Genomic DNA, 19,877 nt, shown 5'->3' with positions numbered 1-19,877 from the left:
TAGACCTGGCGAATTTAGCGTGGTGAAAGGGCAACAGTGTTCCGGGGGTGTGGGAGCTTCGGGCGATAATATTTGTAGTAAACAAATGCATTGCCGCCGTGAGTGTGGACGGGAGGCATCTTTGGTGGCACTGCAATGATCATTTTTTGGCGGGTGGTGTCGAGTGTTGGCGTTAGGCGCGATAGGAGGAGATAGGTCCCGAACACTGCGAAGGTAAGTGTGTGACGTCACTGCCGTGTGAGTGTGTGTGGGTGTAGTGTGTAAGATGGTGTTGTGGGTGTTGCAATAGCGACGTAGCTGTTGTGGCTTTGGGTTTCTTGCCATGTGTTGGGTACAAGTTCTCTAATGTTATAATATATATATATATATATATATGGTATAAATTAATTCTATATCATTTAAGTTTTAAAACATGCAGCATAACCCTGAAAGAATACTTGAGACCTCATTGGATGTATAATCTTTGCCTCTTGTGTTATGTACTGTAGATATACTGTACGGACTTGTATTATGGATATATCATAATCATTGCAGCCTCTATATTATCCCATATCGATAAACTTGTCTCTTCACTGATCAGAAGTTCAGAACAATTATCATTGTATAAGATAATAAACTGTACAAGCATCATTAACCCCTTTTGAGTGGGAACCCCTTTTGGTGGTTACATGCATGCGTTATAATTTAGCTATTGAAAAATAGCAGATCTACAAGCTCATGAACTTGTAGGTCTGCTATTTTTGAAAAATCGTTAAAATGTGCCTCAAATATTTCAGAAAATTGTCATGATTTAGAAAACTTTTTTGGCGGGGGAGGGACAACAAAAAACATCCAGTGGTGGCTAATCTATATGGAAAGACATTCAGGTTTTTTACTCTAAGGAACGGTCAGCGACTGCCATTTTGGTGTCTTTTGCAACACAGAATGATGATTAGCATAGCTTACTGTAGATTTTGAGAAGTCTAAATCTGTGATGGAGCGAAGTGGTGGTGAGAGGTCACACTGTTTGGCATCCAGTTCGTGTACCAAGCTTTCAAAATTATCCCATTTTGTGGTCCGTGGACCAAGGGTGAAGTCATAGTCACAGACCCACGGCTCATTTGGAGGCAGACGACACGTGTGGTATGGTGAATTCTGGGGGCATTCTGAAGGACTCCAGTGATGTTCAGGATTCCATCCTAGCTGTTCTATGTCAGTGAGTTGACTGAGTTCTTTATGCTGCTGTTGCTTGTGTGCTAGGGGACTGTTGGGTGGCTTCTCTGCAGATCTACCCAGCCCCATGCACGTTAAGGACGAGGGCTTGTCTTCACTGAACACAGCGTCTGCCAAGTGACATGAAAATGAGCATGAATGAATATTGAGTTATGGATATATTATCCAATTTACCACTTTAACCCCAGCATCCGTATTGTAGGGGACGCTTTCGCTGAAAATAGCTGATCAGCGTTCGTTCTGAGCTTGTCAATCGGCTATTTTCAGAAAAAGCTTTCCCCACAATAATCATAATGGAATAATAAGCCCTGAGGGACTGTGCTCAACCATATAGGTTTAATGTGGTTAAGCCCTACTGTATGTACTTTGTCACATGATGAATAGCGAGAATAGCTCATCTGAACATCTTTGAAAATCTTTGCCTTTAATGAAGATGACATGACCAAAATAGAGGTTAAAGGACCGTACATACCGGTGTCTGTGTCAATAGCAGCTTCAGCCATATGATACGATATGATCATCTCTGGTACAGTATACACCGCAGGCCCTTGAGAAACATCATGCTCAGTAACTCACCATTATTCTCCCATACGCTGTTCGTATTCCCTCTTTTCTTGACATGCACCAGCCTCTGAAGCCTCTTCAGTGTCCCTCGGGGTGTTGTCTCAGCCCTCTGGAACAGGGAAAAGTTATGTTACATGTACTGGAGTGCTCTGCACACATTAAGCTGTCTGCCAAGCTCTGAGACACTATTAAAAGTCAAAGTGAGGTGTGCAAGTTCTTTTCATTCTCACAGTAGTTGTTGAGCCATAACATCTAATCTTATTAATACAGTTTATATATTTTGCATCTCATAAATATACTGTATCGTATGTAGGTAGGTAGGTAGTTGTTTATTTTGGTCATAAAAAAGGAACATTAAATGTATTAATTTCATCTTTTTTCACAACAAATGGATTTGACCAATTTTGTAGAGTAGACTGAAGCCAATGACTTATTTTGCCTTTCCTTTTCACAACAAAGGGAAACTTAAAGAAAAAACGAGGGAGAAAAAAATGAAAAGGAAAAAAACACATAAATGAAGAGAAAAAGACAACAGAAATAAGACAAATGTGATCACTCAGAATTGCTCAGGAAAAAAACGACGTAATATATTGAGTAAATGATGTCTTTATCATAATCAATTATTCTTCATAAGATATGATTAATAGTTTTACCCTGGTAATTCATATTAATGTATTATGTTCTATGTTCTAATTTGTTGATATTATATATAAATATTCCTGTGTGTGTGTGTGTGTGTGTGTGTGTGTGTGTGTGTGTGTGTGTGTGTGTGTGTGTGTGTGTGTGTGTGTGTGTGTGTGTGTGTGTGTGTGTGTGTGTGTGTGTGTGTGTGTGTGTGTGTGTGTGTGTGTGTGTGTGTGTACCTTTGTTACCTATACATTTTCCTGCACCCCATAGTCAAGGGTCAAACACAGCAACCTAAAGTAATGAATGGTATTTCATATAGCCTACAAGTAATTTCATCTAGTTTTGCCTAATGCTGAATTCAACATTCTGGTACATTCTGGGAATGTGGCCAGGTTGAATGCAAAGTCTGCAGAGGGGCGACTGCCGCTTTCCCCACTGCATTGCGGGTTCGAGCCAGCAAAAAGTGAATACGTTTGCTGGTTTGAGACAAAGCGTTGTAGGTGGGAAAACAAAAATCAAGATGAAGCCATCACACCATGGCCTATTTCGTACGTAAAATGTGTAAATCCAAATAATCTGCCAGAGATGTGCATCGAGTATCTGCACTCCTCCGGCCTGCATGTCGGTGTCTGCTCCCCAGCCCGGTGCTGCTGCTTTGATCCCCTCGCTCCACCGGAGCTCTCACTGGAGCACAACCTGCTTATTTACGAGGGTGTCACTCTTAACCTTGGACAGACTTACGCAATGTTCACACTGAGAAGCGTCTACACTGCTGGTGTGAAATCCTTTTTGTTGACCCATTTGTAAGCAGAAATCGACCTGACCAGACCGCTACTAGTATGCAATACTAGTAGCGGTCTGGTCAGGTCCAGACCGCTACTTGATTGCTCTTCCCCACCCAGTCATGATTGTCTGATCCCCATTAGGTGCCTCTTTGTTGTTGCCTGGCCTATAGACCAACGTTTCACTGCCAGCAGGACGAAACGTCAATAAATTAAAAAGAGCTTCATACAAAGCCAGGGTATGCAACACTTGTTTCTTCTTTCTTAGGCCTGGCCTACACCTATATGGATCTTTTTCAAAACGGATATTTTTGTCCTCCGTTTAAAAAAACCCTGCCCAAGTGCCCATACAACAAAGATATCTGTGTCCACACACAAACACAGAAACGCATTGATCACAGGAGACGATCACTGCAGTAGTAGGTTTCAATTGATGAAGGCTGGATAGCCGAAACGGTTGTCCCTGTTCAAAAATGAAATAAATGCAGTTGGTGTGTGTGACCCACTACCGTTATTTATTTGATATGTTTTGAACGAGTAACGCACCTAAAGTCAGAGCGTGGTGGTCACATGAAGAGTAACAGAATGATTGTTAACATTTGTTTTTGTTGACAGTTGATTTTAAATACATTTGATTTGACTTAATCCAATTCTACGTGGAGAAACGTAACTAGGTAATAATGCATTCTATTAGTAGTATGTAATACACTCTTTCCCTTTTACAGGAGGAATGCAGGATGGAAGCAAAACTGCCATTTTCCTCACGTGCAAATCCGCGTGCACATATGTCCAGGTACTTCAGGGGTCAAGCCTGCGAGACACTGACCGGCCATGTGGGTAAGGGATTACTTAGGCAATGTTCTGCCATCTGTACTGCTGTTGTTGTTATAAATGTGATTGGCGCCAAAAATACTACAAGCTTAAACTACAGTTATTTACTCTGTATGTCACACAGGCATAACGGTCCGAAGTAATGGAAATCTGACTGATAGGTCATAGCATTAAGTGTCACTTCACTGTATCACCAAAATGACAAGCCATTGAAATATAAAGATCTAAAGACAGTGGTTCCACTGATTGAGTTGATATTTTGGGTACTGAGTGAAGCCTTAGCCATTTTACAATAGTGTTGGTTTGCCCTTTACTGATATGTGACTTGCACACGTTTGCCCTCCCGCCAAATGTTTTGTGTTATTAACTTTTCTGCACCTAAATGCCGAAATATGACTTTTTGTCCACCTAGCAGTGAAATACCAAGTCAGACTTATTTTGGTTGCTTGTTAGTATGAGTTATATGAGAACACTGATCCTCCTGTCTTTTTGATAAGTAGGTAGATTCAACACACAACAAACGTATAGCTAAAGGTCAAAAAGAGCAGTGCATTAGCTGAAAATGCATAGAGCTGACAAAAGGAAGGTGACCGTTGTGTGCTTATAGATTTTACCTGAGTTGGCAGGTCTTTTTTTCCACTTTCATAGTTCAGTTCCTCCGTTCTGTTGTTCCTCACTAACATGGAGCTCTGCCAAGGACTGTCACACATCTCTGAAGAGTTATTTTACATGTGTTAACCGTTAGTTAACTGATAAATGGCCCGTTTCTATATTTCAGTTCATGCACAAGAATGTGATATAGTGCTTTTCAGCAACTATAGAATGTACGGCGTATTTGCATCAATATCACAATCAAAAGTTATCTTTCAAAAAGTATAAATCAGGCTTAATAAATAGCACCCTTTTAGTCTTTGCTCATGTAGACATGTTTTCTTACCTGTGGTCTGAGCAGTCATTTGATGAGTGGTGTCGCTAGATGATATCCAGAATGTGTCATTCCTGTCTTTGTTGTCTGTAACAGACAGATTGGGGAGGACAAGACCATGACAAGGTGTAGAATTTTAACTCCATGCAAAATGACACAATCGGAAAATACACAATCCCTTTAGCTCTTTAACATTACAAACATGATGTTTGGATAGTTTGAATTGAAACCAACCAAATGTTTCTCTGGCAGATTTTGATAGCGGTATGTGTGACCTGCAAAGACAAAGAGTGTTATTCCAAAGTTAATTATCTTTTTTTCTGAAAGTAGATCAATGTAAATGATATGACAAATGAGTTCATTCTGTGGACCAGGTGGAAATAGAACGCCTAGATTGCTACTGTTTTAACTGTCATTCAAACTTCAACGATCATTAGCTGAGACTCAAGCCATAAATCTTGGTTTCATATATGAATGTATGCTATTCTCCCATTCTAAATAATAAGCCTTGTATACTATTTGCACTTAACCACTGTATTTTAGCACCTATTTACAAAAATGTGCTGCATCTACCTTCTGTACTTCCATTTAAATTTTGGCGAGTGGGTCTTAGGTGCCTCCTGTAGGAAACCAGTAAATGAATCAGTTGTTAGTTTCTTCACATTAATTTCAAGTTACAACCTTTGTCTGAAAGTGGGATGTAGTAGGCCTACTGTACGGATGATAGATAATGGATGGATTTATTGTTTAACATCTAACAAAAACAGTTTTAGTCTTTCATGTCCTTTTAAGAATAAGTGATTAACCCCAGCGTCATATTCTGGGGTGAACATTATATTAGCCACAAATAGCAGTTCTACAAACTCACAATGCTCGGCTATTTTCGGCTGAAGAGATTTGGTGTAAACGGAAAAAGTGGTCTATGTACAGTTGTAACTCAAGTCCAGTTCTCCAAGACTACAGTTTAAATGGTTAAATGAAATGAAGCCAAAACACGCTTACCAATCTATGGATACACGGATCAGAGCCCCCGAGCCCTGACTCATGCCTCAGGAGAGAAGACCTGTATGGGCAATGTGGAATGGCTTCATGGAAGCTCTTGCTGTATGCAGGTTCATTTAAGCTGTCTGTAGAACTCTCCTAGGCAAGAAAAAGAAAATGCTGAACTGGATTTACTGTATATTCATTTTTTTAGGATTAGAGCCTGAACTAAACCCGTGATTACAGATATTTTGTCCAAAATAAAAATTCTAAGCAATTTGAAAAACGTAGATAAAATGTTCTATTTGAGAACATTTAGCTCAAATTTATTTTACCTACTCCCTATAAAAGGAAATGTCAAAAATAGCCGATCTACAAGCTCATAATGCTTCGCAACGTGTTTTTAAAACTGAACATTTTCACCAAGAATGACATGCCCAAAATATAGGGACGTATCAATCTCGATATATCAGCTGTCTATAACGGTATTATCCAAAAAGTCAGATAATGACCAACATATCGGCCACACCAATATATAATATTGGTCAAACTCTAATTGTCTCCACCAGGCCGAAGGCATGTGGGGAGAGTATGTTTTGCACTCCGTCCGTCCGCGTGTCCGTCCGTGTGTGTGTCCGTGTGTCCGTGTGTGTGTCCGTGTGTCCGTGTGTCCGTGAACAGCTAATCTCGGCCACCGTTAACCCGGTCGATGCCATATTTTGCACACACACTCCCTGGATGCCAACCATGAACCTCTGCCCCAAACTTTCCAGAACGGCCTGTTATAGCGCCACCAGGAGGCCGCTTTGTGTAAAACAAGTTTTTGCACAGTACACCTACAGATTTTGTCCAAACATCACGCAAATTGGTACACAGTCTCTCTAGAGCCATTCAACGAAACGGGTCTTTCAGATTTAGCAGACTCCATCCTGATTGGTTAAGATTGGCTTCCAAAGTTCACAAGAGTGCTCAGTTTCAAACAAAATGCTGCAAATCATGAACACATCGCGTGATTTCCCTGAAATTGTGCACCCACATTCCCACTAGGCCGAGGACAAAATGCCACATGAACAATTTCAACTCAGCCTCAAGGTGGCGCTATAACTGGCCGAAAAGTGTTTTTACCTCTAACTGCACGGATCTGTGGATAACCTGGTGGAGACCTGTGCCCGGAAGGGCACTTTTTCTAGTTAGGATCTCTAATTGAAGTTATGCTTGTGTCATAATTATAATTAGTATGTAATTCGGACCATTCAAACCATTTCAAAGTCTAATAAAATTATATCCAATACATGATTACACGTTTTATTTGTCAAGGTCATAAAGTTTGGCCTCTGCCACAAAATAGTCATACTGTAGGAGAGAGTTATGCTTTCCACCACAAAGCTACAGTATGTGGTGTAACCCTCTCTCTCTCTCTCTCTCTCTCTCTGTTTGGACATTTGAATAACACTGAAGGTTAAAGAAAACATCTGAGATTTAGTTTCAATACCATGTCGCTTTAAAAGCTATTTATATTTGATAATATAATTTCAAATTTGGATCACAACTTAAATTAATCTCTCGACCTCCACTGATGGAATACAAATTTGAATCATGAAGATATATTGTACAGTATAAACTATAAACACTTATATAAATATAAATTAGGCTCAACTGACACTGATCCTTGATTAAGGTGTACGTGTACACCATATGTATAGTACAGTATAAACAATCATTATTACAAACCAACAAATCACAAAATAGTCAACACAATTCACAGGTTTAAAAATAATAGAGACCAAAACAGTACATGCACTCTTCTAGGGAACTTTATAAAGCCTTGAAAGTTGTATGTGTTTTGTCTCTTCACAAGAGTCCATTGCAGATGCATGTCATCAGCAATAATATCAAAAGACTAACTCTCCCCAGACTCTTACAAAACAATGACCTCCTCTGACAGAATCTAAACAAGTCTCCTTGATAGACAAACTCAGATAAGAGACAATATCAGATAACAGTCTTACCAGAGTGAAGCAGAGGAGGTTCATGTTTTAGGCGCTTTGTCGCAAACCAGCCTCAGACAATGGTGAAGAGGTGAGCTGGTGTGGCCTCCAGTATACTCTAAATACACATTCACATGACCACACACCCACACACATACACCACTGTGCACCCTTAAATGCCCAAGTACACACAGCCCCCTTGTTGTCTACAGTCCCGTAGCTTAATCCTAGTTTCAAATCCCTCCCATAATCCAATAGAGGCAGTGAGCCATCACTGTGTATCCATCGGGAGGCACCAGTAGGATCCATGCCACCCGTTGTAATAACAGCATAACAACATAACAGACGAGAAACAAAACAAACTGCTACTGGTCTTTGTTTGGGTTGTGCCTACCAGTGGAGGAGCATTGCACAGTGGGATATGAAAAACCTAATTTTACAGTTACAATATCCTTTAAAAATGAATGACAGCAGAAACATCGTTGTAATTAATGTAACACCGTATAATTTTAACCAATTATACGGTATATTGAATTGACCGGTGTCCTCCAGGGGTCTATACTCTCTAGTCTATACTATACCATTTTCCCTCTAAATCAAATAATCGCAGATCTACAAGCTCACAACGTGATGTGTTGTGATGCATTGGGAGCTTCTAGATTTGATACTTTTTGCCAAATGTTCACCTACTGTATTTTCTGTATGCTGCATTGGATTGATTATTGAGTCGCACAGAGACGATAGCCAATCTACTAGTTCACAACGTGTTGCAATGAAACGTGTTGTTAGCTTGTAGCTCGGCCATTTTAGCTCATTTTGAAATATATTTTGTTCACAAAATGAAGGTCATTTCATATGATCAGTACAGTATTATGAGCCTTTATGTCTAGACACAGATATTAAATCCATCCATAGCACTGTGTAATCTCTCATCTACCCAGAAGAGCTTTCGGGATCCAAAATGACACTGCTTTTGTCGATTAATTGAGTCATCCTTTTAGCAGACCTTGTATTGTACTGTACTTCCCAGTGCTTGTCCATGCAAACTGTTAATAAGGTAATCAATCAATCAATTGACTCAAATGCAGCATTTCAAAAATGACAATTCAAATATACATCCAAATGAAGAAGAGTCAGTCATAACAGTCATCATGGCACCATTTTATTTCCACACATTTAAATACTTCAAGCATATACAGTATGCTCTTCTCTATAGTGTTTTTGCCTTTCATGCAGAGATATACTGCACAAGACCTTTCATGTACTGTACTGTATTTACAGTTGGGCTGCTGCTGAAAGATTGGGTCATCTGTGTGAGAAATAGGTCATTATTTTTCAGTCAATAGCAAACAAAGATGGTGCTTATTACGGTATTTTTTTCAGTGGAAAATCAAGAATCTTATTTTCACAACTATATTCATTTGATCATTATTATTTCTTCTTCTTCTTCTTCTTCTAAAAGTGGTCTATTGCCTATTAGTAAGAAGTGTGCAATGTTGTAATGACTGAATGTTACAGTTACATGAAGTTACATGCAGAATACAGATTCTTACCCATTTCAAGTTAGACTGAAATTTGATCACATTTGTACACCCTTAGGTTAATGAACACTGAGGGATTACTGTGTAGTGCACATACCTGTAACAGTGTGAGTGTGAAGCGGAGCATTGCTGTGAGCCATCTGCACTCTTCTCCGGATTAAATAATGGTTTGAAAAAGTCCAACTCCAACGATCTAAAGGTGCAAATGCAATGTAGGCATTTAGCAGGTTCTCTTATTCAGAGCGACTTACAAATTGTCATGTGCTATGTAAGTGCCATGAACAATTTGTTCTGAACAAGGCAAGTGGCCATGCATTAGTCTGGCAGTGGTTTTCTGGAGTCATTCAGTGTGCTCCAGAAGATCCCCATGCAGCCAAATGTGGAGCAGTTTAATTGAACTATAATTCAATTCATGTGAAATTACAATACAAACACATTTGTGTTAGTGACTAACAATATGTTTAAATATATTTACCACAATGTATTATGCCTCTGCCGGCAACAGCCGTGGCCAGAGGCATTATGTTTTCGGGTTGTCCATCTGTCGTATGCCCCATTGAACTTAATATCTTGGATACGCCATTATTATTTGCTGGTCAAAGTTCAAGGACACTGACTTCACAAAAATTACTTATAGGATAAAATGATGAAGTGAAGGTTTTGGTGGGTCTCTGTGACTGTCTGTCCCATTCTCATGAACACGATATCAAAGGAATGCCTGGAGGGAATTTCATTACATCTGGCAGTTATGAAGTTATGCTTTTTCTCACCCTTTTATTTATTTAGAACTCATTTATTTTAGTACTGTTATTATTATGAATTATTTGCTTTTGTTAAAAGAAATGCCTTATTCAAAATAAACATACAAATAAAAGTGACCTTACAAAGCATCATTTGAGCCACAATTCAATCTATTATATATTAGAGAACTTGTACCCAACACATGGCAAGAAACCCAAAGCCACAACGGCTACGTCGCTATTGCAACACCCACAACACCATCTTACACACTACACCCACACACACTCACACGGCAGTGACGTCATACACTTAACTTCGCAGTGTCCGGGACCTATCTCCTCCTATCGCGCCCAACGCCAACACTCGACACCACCCGCCAAAAAATGATCATTGCAGTGCCACCAAAGATGCCTCCCGTCCACACTCACGGCGGCAATGCATTTGTTTACTACAAACATTATCGCCCGAAGCACCCACACCCCCGGAACACTGTTGCCCTTTCACCACGCTAAATTCGCCAGGTCTATGCAAGTGAGCACAAATTACATGTGAGAAAATTCATTCACAAGCCCACAAATGCCATTCAAATGCCATTCAACACACACTACGACTCGCTTACAATTCGCAAACCTGGCAACACTGCCCTGTCTTCTAATAGGCCCACACTAGCTCTCAGAATCTCATTCTGATCTCCCGCAGGAGAAGAGAAACGAGGAAGGGGAGAGGAATTTTCGCCTCACGATTTTGCTTATTCCTTCTAAATCTCTGTATTTAAAATATCGCTCTCTCAGCGAATCTCTTAGTTCCATCAACATTGTACTTTGTCTGTAGTTTGTTTGTGCCTACATATTACGATTACACAGAACGCTTTGGCTATTTTCGCCTGCCAGCCAACTGCCGAGTACACACGCCTGCACACACACGCACACGCACGCCTGGCTTGCACACACACACACGCACGCCTGGAAGCCACGATCTCTCTCTCTCTCTCGCCACGCCTCTCTCTCTCTCTCGCCACGTCCCACACACACACACAGGCTATACACGCACGGCGGCGCCACGGCAGCAAGACAGGACGTTATAATCTTGAGTTTCATTAAATAACTGTCTTTCTCCGCACGTGCACGTGCGCACACAACATTATTCAAGTGAAATGCGTAACGGCAATATTGGGCTAATATAGGCTACCAATACAGGACGTTATAATCTTCACTTTCATTAAATAACTGTCTTTCTCCACACACGCACGTGCGCACACAACATTATTCAAGTGAAATGCATAACGCCAATATTGGGCTAATATAGGCTACCAATAAACAACCAGCTCATATACCCACCAAATAAAACTATCATCCCATTGCAGAAAATAGTTACAAAATGTAATTGAGGCTACATACAGTGGTGTCCCCTTCGTCTGTACCAGGCTGACTTCTATAGGTTTTGAAAGGTACCTTTCTTTTTTTTTTTTTACCCAGGGAAGTAGCTGAGCACAGGTGCTCATTTTCAGCAACGCCCTGCACATCGAAACACACACACACACACACACACACACACACACACACACACACACACAAAATGTCATGTCAAAGGTACCTCTGGAAGCCACACCTCTGATTGGTTGGGTTTAGTCTTAAGGGGTGTGTTTTTTTCACCCACTGTGTAATACAATGAATGGACGGTAGGTGGCAGTAGTACAGAGGCCAGAGAAACTATAAGACAAACGCACATGGAATGGGAAATAGAGGGGGGAAAATGGAAATGGTAGGGTTTTTATTTTTGGTATTTGACTTTGCTACTGATGATTGTACGCAACAACTATTGCATTGTGTGTTTGAGCTGACAGGCCCTTTTTTATGTCAATCAATCAAGTCATCTCAGGTCATCTCAAGCGGCAGATGCAAAAATAGTTTTTTATATTAAAATTATATATATTTGTAGGGCCATGTAATGTGCTCTACCTGCAAAGCCTTTGTGATCTATAACTTTTGGGCACCGCTTAACGTCAGATCAGGGGTTTTGTCGGCCAGCGCCAAAAATGCTCCCCGACAGCATAATCGGAGCAAATACCGGGCAGTGTGTATGAGCCATAACGTGTTTACTACACTACACTACACTACGGCCGCGAAATTCTAGTAATTCATAATGCTAATTATGACACAATTTCACACAAATGTGTAATGGGATAAACATGATGAAGTATAACATAAAGGGTCAAAGGACAACTTCATTGTGACATAATGTTCTGCAAAAACACTTTTTTGGCCATTATTTTAATGCCATAACTCAGGAACAGAAGGGGAGATTGTGTCCATATTTCACATTTGGTTGTATAGTGAATTGGTGACACTAATCGAGGGTACCCACCTTGAAGCTGTGGCGATTGTATAGATCTTCTGAGCTGGCAGGTTGAAGATGTGCGTGTGAACTAGTATCAACGTTTTATAATTTGTAGTGCCTGGATTCTGGCATCAGTGCCAACAGAATGCACAAAAAAGCAGTGAGGAAGACTCCGCGATTTGCTCTTGTGAAGTAGTAATCGGCCATTTTCGAGTCAGAGTCGTGGCTGTGATTTAGCGATAGAAACGCTAATATGCTAACCGGTCGAGGTCGTATTAATGTTTTATTAAGCTCTATCGTCCTTTACCTCAATCTGAGCCCTAAAGCCACTAAAGACTGCGTGTGCGCGAGTGTGCATGGAGTTTTGGGTTTAGATGATGTCACCCCATCTAAAAAGAATACTCTTATCAAATCTCGTGTTTGGCACAGGAGGGTTTTTATTAGCTAAAAACGTGATATCTCGTGGTTGGCATAGATTGTGTATACACAATAGACATACAGCAGAACAAGAACAACAAAGCAAATGTTACACAATGTAACGGTAACAATGTCAAGTAATGACAGCATGTTTGTAACAGAGAACTACTCACTTGAGTACATATTATGTATGACATGAATAGATGTCATGATGTTAATATAGTGATAACTTACATTCCCCCAAAAACAATATACACTGACTAAATACATTTTTATTAAATTCCCTCAAAATGTTCACTGTTCAACTGTGATGCAGCATTCGTAGTTTATTTCTTATTTATAATTGAGGTATCATTTAGTTGAAGTCGGTCGGCCAAATGGTTCTCCAGATACACCTAGTACAGACATACTGTACGTACAGAGATTTGTTGCATTTATTGTAACATACACAGTATTTCTTCAGGGTCTATTGACCATAACCATGTTGTCCATGGCATAAATTATCTATGTCATAAATCTATGACATGAGAAAGATTTGTTTGAAGATTGAATATTTGACGAAAAGCAATAGCAGACAGAAAAACAGTAGCCCAAGTCGAACGTTGAAGACTCAGTCATGGATTCTGCAGTCCTGACCACATGAGTGATGTCATTCCATAGCCACGTTTTTGTAGTGAAGGGAGAGTTACATATTGTTGTTGATTGCAGTGTGCAGGTCAGGATATAGTCTGTAATGTAGGTAGGGGCGTGCCATAATAACCTTGGATATCTTGTTGGTTATCACTGGGGATTTTGAATGCAAACGGGCACCGGTAGCTAGTGACTGAGTGGTACTGTACTGTACCGTACCGGGGTGTGTGTGTGTGTGTGTGTGTGTGTGTGTGTGTGTGTGTGTGTGTGTGTGTGTGTGTGTGATGCTCAACAGTGCCATCCATTGGTATTGGAGTGGAGAGACTTGCGAACATGTGTGGAGATTGATTAGCATCCACACTTTCACGATAAGAAATGGTTTCATACCATGTATTGTAAACCCCAAATCATATATTGTAAAATGTTCTTGTATTGATGTCTTAACAATAGTTATAATGTATTTGATTTAAGCTGAGCAGTGAGCACCCACTGCCTGCCCTAAACCAAGGGCAACATCCAGAGGAAGCACACCTGTATTTCTTTCTTAATGTAGTTTCTTAATGTAGTTTGTAAATATATCCCATAACTATCAAGCTGTTTGCATTGTTGCATATTTTATATGTTAGTATGTAGTCCATTATTAGTAGTCCAATATTGTTATAAAATTCATCCCATCCATTTCCATTTCTGGCAGAACTTTGCCTACATCATTACGATTGTGTTACTGTGGCAGTCCAATTCTAATTAGCTATGTTGCATGCATTGCAACATATTCAGGTGTCAGTATGTCAAATGAATGGAACAAATTCTAATTCTACACACACTTAACAGTGTTTGGACGTGTCAATACAGCGCCCTCTTCTGACTTTGGGCAGGAACACAATCTCATTAGTTCACATTAACTTGGCTGCAGTGCACGACACGTGTCCTGTCTCTAGCAGACGTGTTTGCTCTACTGCACTTGAATGATGAAACGTAAATGTCAGCCACCCAAAATAGTCTTGGTGTTAGCAGCTTTTCTGTCCAGATAACGGTTAAGCAGATATAAGGAATGTGGCTTTCAAAGTGTAGTATCAAAATGCAATGTGACAATTACTATATATCAGGGACTCTGATTCTGTAATTATATATACTACTTTAAAAATTCTATACTGTTACACATAACTCTAAGCCAGAATGGTTTCCACAACACACAGCTGCTAGTTAGATAAATAATGCCGTCTGTAGAATTAATTAACATTATTGCCTTGTTGTAAAGTATCACATACTTGGTTTAATTTAATTATGGATTTTGGATATTTGTACAATTATAATTTACAGGCTCTTTTATGACACTCCTCAAGATGGCAGTGTCTCACCTAGCTCGGTGCCTCTAAGCTATTATAGGTGAGACATGCTGAAGTCAAATTGCAGCCAAATGCTACACAGGTAAAGATCTGAATCATTTTATTTGGCGGTGTTATGAATGTGTCTGAGGAAACAATAGTTATTTGGGTGGTTAGACTGGTTACAGTCAACCATGTATTTCTTTATTACATTGGACATCCATCCTACTGACTGCCGTATGTATGACTGCTGGCAGTGGTTACCTGTTTTACGTATGCAATTTTTATTATGACGGTCTTGAAACAACAGATCAGCGATGCATTGTCCAGTTACTTCTGTAATTGAGGGATTTCACGTTGCTGTACTGTAATTCTAACTCCAGTCTTAACAAAATATAGTTTTCTTTGAACGCGTTGGTTCATTGGGGGATGGAGACTGCACCTTCGACCCTGCTCCCAACCTCCCCTTTACCCAGCATTCCTGCCATGACCTCTGACCCCTGGGTGCTCAGAATTTGAGCCCAGGGGTCACGCCCTTGTGCCCTTTGTTGTGACCTTTTGAATGTTTGACACACCCCATCAAAAAGTGAAACTGTTTGTCCCCTTGGAATGAACGACCTCTAGTCCCCTTGTCCCACAAAGGTATGCGAGTATGTTGACCCCGTTCAACCTTTCATTAGCGCTTCCTTTTATTACGCTGCTTCCTGCCTACTGCCTCGTCAGCACGACAGCGCGAGAGAGAGACAGAGGGGGAGGGGGGGGGGGGGGGGGTGAGGAGTCTGAGGACAGAACAGAAGGAGAAGAATGAGGAGAAATATACAGAGAGAAGACAGCCTCAAAAAGAAGGACGGAGAAAGGGAAGGAGAGAGCACATGAGGAAAATAGGGAGGTACTGTAAAGTGTAGAGGGTGAGGAATGTAAAAAGAAAAAAAAATGGCCAGGAGGATAGAGCAGAGAAAAGATAGATTGGCAGCATCTGCTGCATTGACTGAAATGTCACCTTTAAATGGCTTCTCTGTCCTTGATGATGCCGGACCTCCATATCTGATCTCCGGTCTCCTTGGGAGTTGTAGTTCTGATGACTTATGTAGGACACAAAACAAATCTGTTATAAAATATAGCCCCAGTTCAAGATAAGCTTTCAACAGGGGTAAAAACAATTTCTCATGGTCACTGTACTTCTCAGAGCTGTACTGGAATTGACCATTTGAATGTTATGTCAAAGGTCACAGTGGCATGTATGAATAAGGTAATTGGATTTTGTGATCTGCTGATATGTTGAGATGTTACTTGGTGTTGAAGCTTGAAGCTTGTGTGTGTGTGTGTGTGTGTGTGTGTGTGTGTGTGTGTGTGTGTGTGTGTGTGTGTGTGTGTGTGTGTGTGTGTGTGTGTGTGTGTGTGTGTGTGTGTGTGTGTGTGTGTGTGTGTGTGTGTGTGTGTGTGTGTGTGTGTGTGTGTGTGTGTGTGTGTGTGTGTTTTGCCTGGATATAACTCGCCATTTTCTTGTACATTACTGGAATGTGAGGCACCCTTCTGGTCATACACACTCATCAGACATGCACAGAATCCCACACTTCAATGCATGGTTTGTTTTAATTATCCAATTATCAAAATAACCATAAGAATAAGTACAGCAAATAAAAAGTATGAATTGTCCATAAAATAAATATGTAGATATATCTATATACTGTGTGTGTGTGTATTATATATATATATATATATATATATATATATATATATATATAGAAGGAGCTGGGCAATTCTATTGATATTGTGATATGAGACTCCAGATCGCTTCAAATTTTGAAACATATAATATTAAATTACAAATATTTTTTTATTATTATTTATAATTATCGTCACAATACCATAGTATCGTCACAATATCAATCTCGAGTTATTTGGTCATAACATTGTGATTGTGTCCTTATCGCCTAGCCCTACACTGTAGCTACTGCAGAATGAGGCATCTACATCTGGAAGTTGGCGGTTCTTGTTAAGAGTCGCTTAGCGTGAGCCGTGGTCGACACGTGTAACGGATATGTGCACGTGTGCGTACGAGTGAACGGTTGGATGTGTGTGTTGGATCCGCAGCTTTTCAGAGCCAAGTCTGATCACACTGACATTGCTTCCATGCGGTGCTTTGCTGCAGGGCACAGCAGTGCCACACTTGATGTCATTTCTATCTTAAATGTCACTCTCAGTCCGCCCATCACCATCTACTTGAATGTCCCCAGGGCCACATTCACCCTTCCCAACCTTACAGTAATACAGCAAAGAGGAGAGGGCAGCCAGACCTCGTCCCTGGGTCTCTAAGGCTGCTGTTTACTCCTCCTTTACATAATCTATCGTGTCACTGCAGGTCAGTAAACTCTGCGAGACATTGAAAAATATAATGAGGTTCGCCAGTTCTGTAGGAGCTGCATATGTGAGTGCATATGTGCACGTGTGCATGCTGATGTGTGCGGCTGTGCGCTCTCCACCAGACTTACCGCTGGCCCTGGGGTGACCTTTGATCCCGCATGACCCAGGGGTCACGAGGTGCCCTTTCATTCCCACTGGTGTGGTGACAGCCGGGCTAATTGCCCACACAGTGCGCCTGTGAGTGCTGTAAAAATGGGGCTTATGGGTTAGGATGACAAAGCACTGTATGCATGCTAGTGTTCTTTCAGTAGTGCTCTAAGTCCTGTTGTCTCCATTATTCATTAACTACTCAAACCATCTCTATACTTATTACTTGGTAATGCTTAGTTGACTGGGGTTGGCTCTGTACTTGGTCAACCTCTTAAGTTATTTTCCCTCTACTTCGAATCTCTTCGTCAAAATTTACTGCAAAATGTACATTCTCACAACACGTCGCAATAGTCTAGGGTTCAAGAGGTTAAAGGTGTGTGTATCCATCTGTGCAATGAACGTGTGGAGCCTCCAGTGGAAAGCATTTGCATGAATTCATGCCGTTTTTTTGTCTCTGAAAACTCTGGGTACATTTAGTAAAATAATGGAGTTGAGAGTGGACTGAATACCTTGCTAATTAGAAATTCAGCCCTAGCCCAGTTTTCCACAGCCAATTCTTGATTATGTCCAATGTGAAGATGTTCTCATTCTATGACTTAAAGCTAAAGTATGCACTGAAGCAGAACACCACAGCCAATACCTTCTCAAAGACAGAATACTGAAATGCATCCTTACTCCATCTAAAAATAGAAAATGGAGAGTGAAAGTGGTGTCAGAAAAAACAAACAAATGCAGAAAAGATAATCCATTTGTGACCCATTTCTGTCCCAGTGTGAGTTCCCTTTGTTTGTAATAATCAAAAAATAAATTCTATTTCCCCAGGCACATAAATATCTACAAAGCCGTCATCATTGACAAAGGGTTTGTCACTTTGGGACCAACGGGAAATTAGGACTCTTGAACAAGAGGGTTATACGACACCCAGTTCCCTCGTAAAAATAAATAAATAAATAATTTAAAACGAAAAGAGTGTCGCTTGTTATGCCACCAGTGTGATCCCAGTTCTAATTTTGAGATCCCCACCCCTGTGTGTGCACTCGTGTGTGCACTGTAAAATCCTCAGTGTTCAGTGGACCCCTAGGCCTACGGGTCCATTTGTAAACTGGCAGAGTTGAATGAACACTCTGGATTTTACTGTGTGTGAAGCTGAGAGTATTAGTGCTGCTTCTCTGATCGCACACTGGCAGAGGAAGGACATTGTCACCATGTATGTTTTAATAGGATAGCAAAATAAACCTGTTTTCTGGTCAACAATTATCCATTCTTCTGGCTTGGTGTAAATTAGGAAAAGCTGCAGAAAAGAGGCTTTGAAAGCTAAGGGGGAGGGGAGAGCATAGACAGGGTCTCAAATTAAGGCCTGCTTTCCTTTTTATTATGGTGACACATATACTGTAGCATTGCCTGCACTGTGTCAACTCGCCCAACCCCCTTCGCTCTGTATTGCAGCCACCGATGTTCTGTACACGCCAGCCTCAGTCTCGCTCATTCTCAGTTTCTGCTTTGGCTTTCATACATTTAAATTCATCACTGTATCCCATGTCGTGCTGTATTTTTTTCAAATATGTTTGCTGTCTGAATATTTTCCAAAAGTGGTTATGTTTGTTGGCTGCTGATGAAATCAAATACCCCTCGTTCATGGCAAACCACAGAACACAGGAAATACCTCCAGTTCTAAGCCACAGTGCTGACTGTCAGGAGAATTCACAAAGAAATACAGGGTAACAGTCACTGGCATGCATTATTATTTCACCATTAGATATTTTTGTGATGGAATTCAAAGAGGTCTTCATATTTGTTTCTACGGCCACGTAAGAATCACAAACAACTTTATTGTAACATCACATCATTACAGATGTAAAAGAGTGGGTGGAATTGTTTTGGTGCAAGCTCTTAACATTTACAGGAAGATTTAGACTAGGAAAACCGGAGAATAGAGAAGAAAGGAACACAGAACAAGTCAAATAATAGGAAGGGCACAGACAAATAAAATATACAAAGTCCAATATGCATAAGGTGCACGATTAAAATAAATAGCAATGGAATGCGTTCCACACCACCACAGGGAGTGCCCGGTGTCAAGTCCGTCGGATCGCCGGTTGTCCAGAACCAGCACAAAAGCCTCTCTGCCCAGGCTCCGGACATGGCCCAAATCCAGATCATGTCTAGATCTCCATATATGGAGCTATGGTTCTGACATCACATTGATGCGCAACCTCGCCCTTTATTAGCCAATTTCGGCACTGATCACCCCTAGATCTCCATATATGGAGCTGGCCTGTTCTAAAGGCTCTTTAGATTCTCACCTGTAGAATCCATGACGTCACATTGAGATTATGCAACACACTTCATATTTGGGCATGATTGACACAGAACTTCATATATAGAGGGTATGCGCGTGACATCATCATCAAACCAGGAAGTTATGCAGGAACGCCTACTGAGTGGCAAAAAACTACTTTCTG

The 19,877-nt window shown here is 40.7% G+C and overlaps 1 protein-coding gene across 1 annotated transcript in view; it reads left to right on the top strand.

Moving 5' to 3' along the window:
- Positions 1-3,990: 3,990 nt before the first annotated feature.
- Positions 3,991-19,877, top strand: part of nrip1b (nuclear receptor interacting protein 1b) — an 80,736-nt gene continuing 64,849 nt past the window's right edge. The window contains exon 1 of the mRNA XM_083785582.1: positions 3,991-4,022. The gene's annotated coding sequence lies outside the window, so the exon portion shown is untranslated. The remainder of the gene's footprint in view (positions 4,023-19,877) is intronic.

Source organism: Protomyctophum parallelum (genome assembly GCF_964188405.1).
Source record: "Protomyctophum parallelum genome assembly, chromosome: 1".
NCBI lineage: Eukaryota > Metazoa > Chordata > Actinopteri > Myctophiformes > Myctophidae > Protomyctophum > Protomyctophum parallelum.
This window is presented reverse-complemented; position numbering and strand designations above follow the sequence as displayed.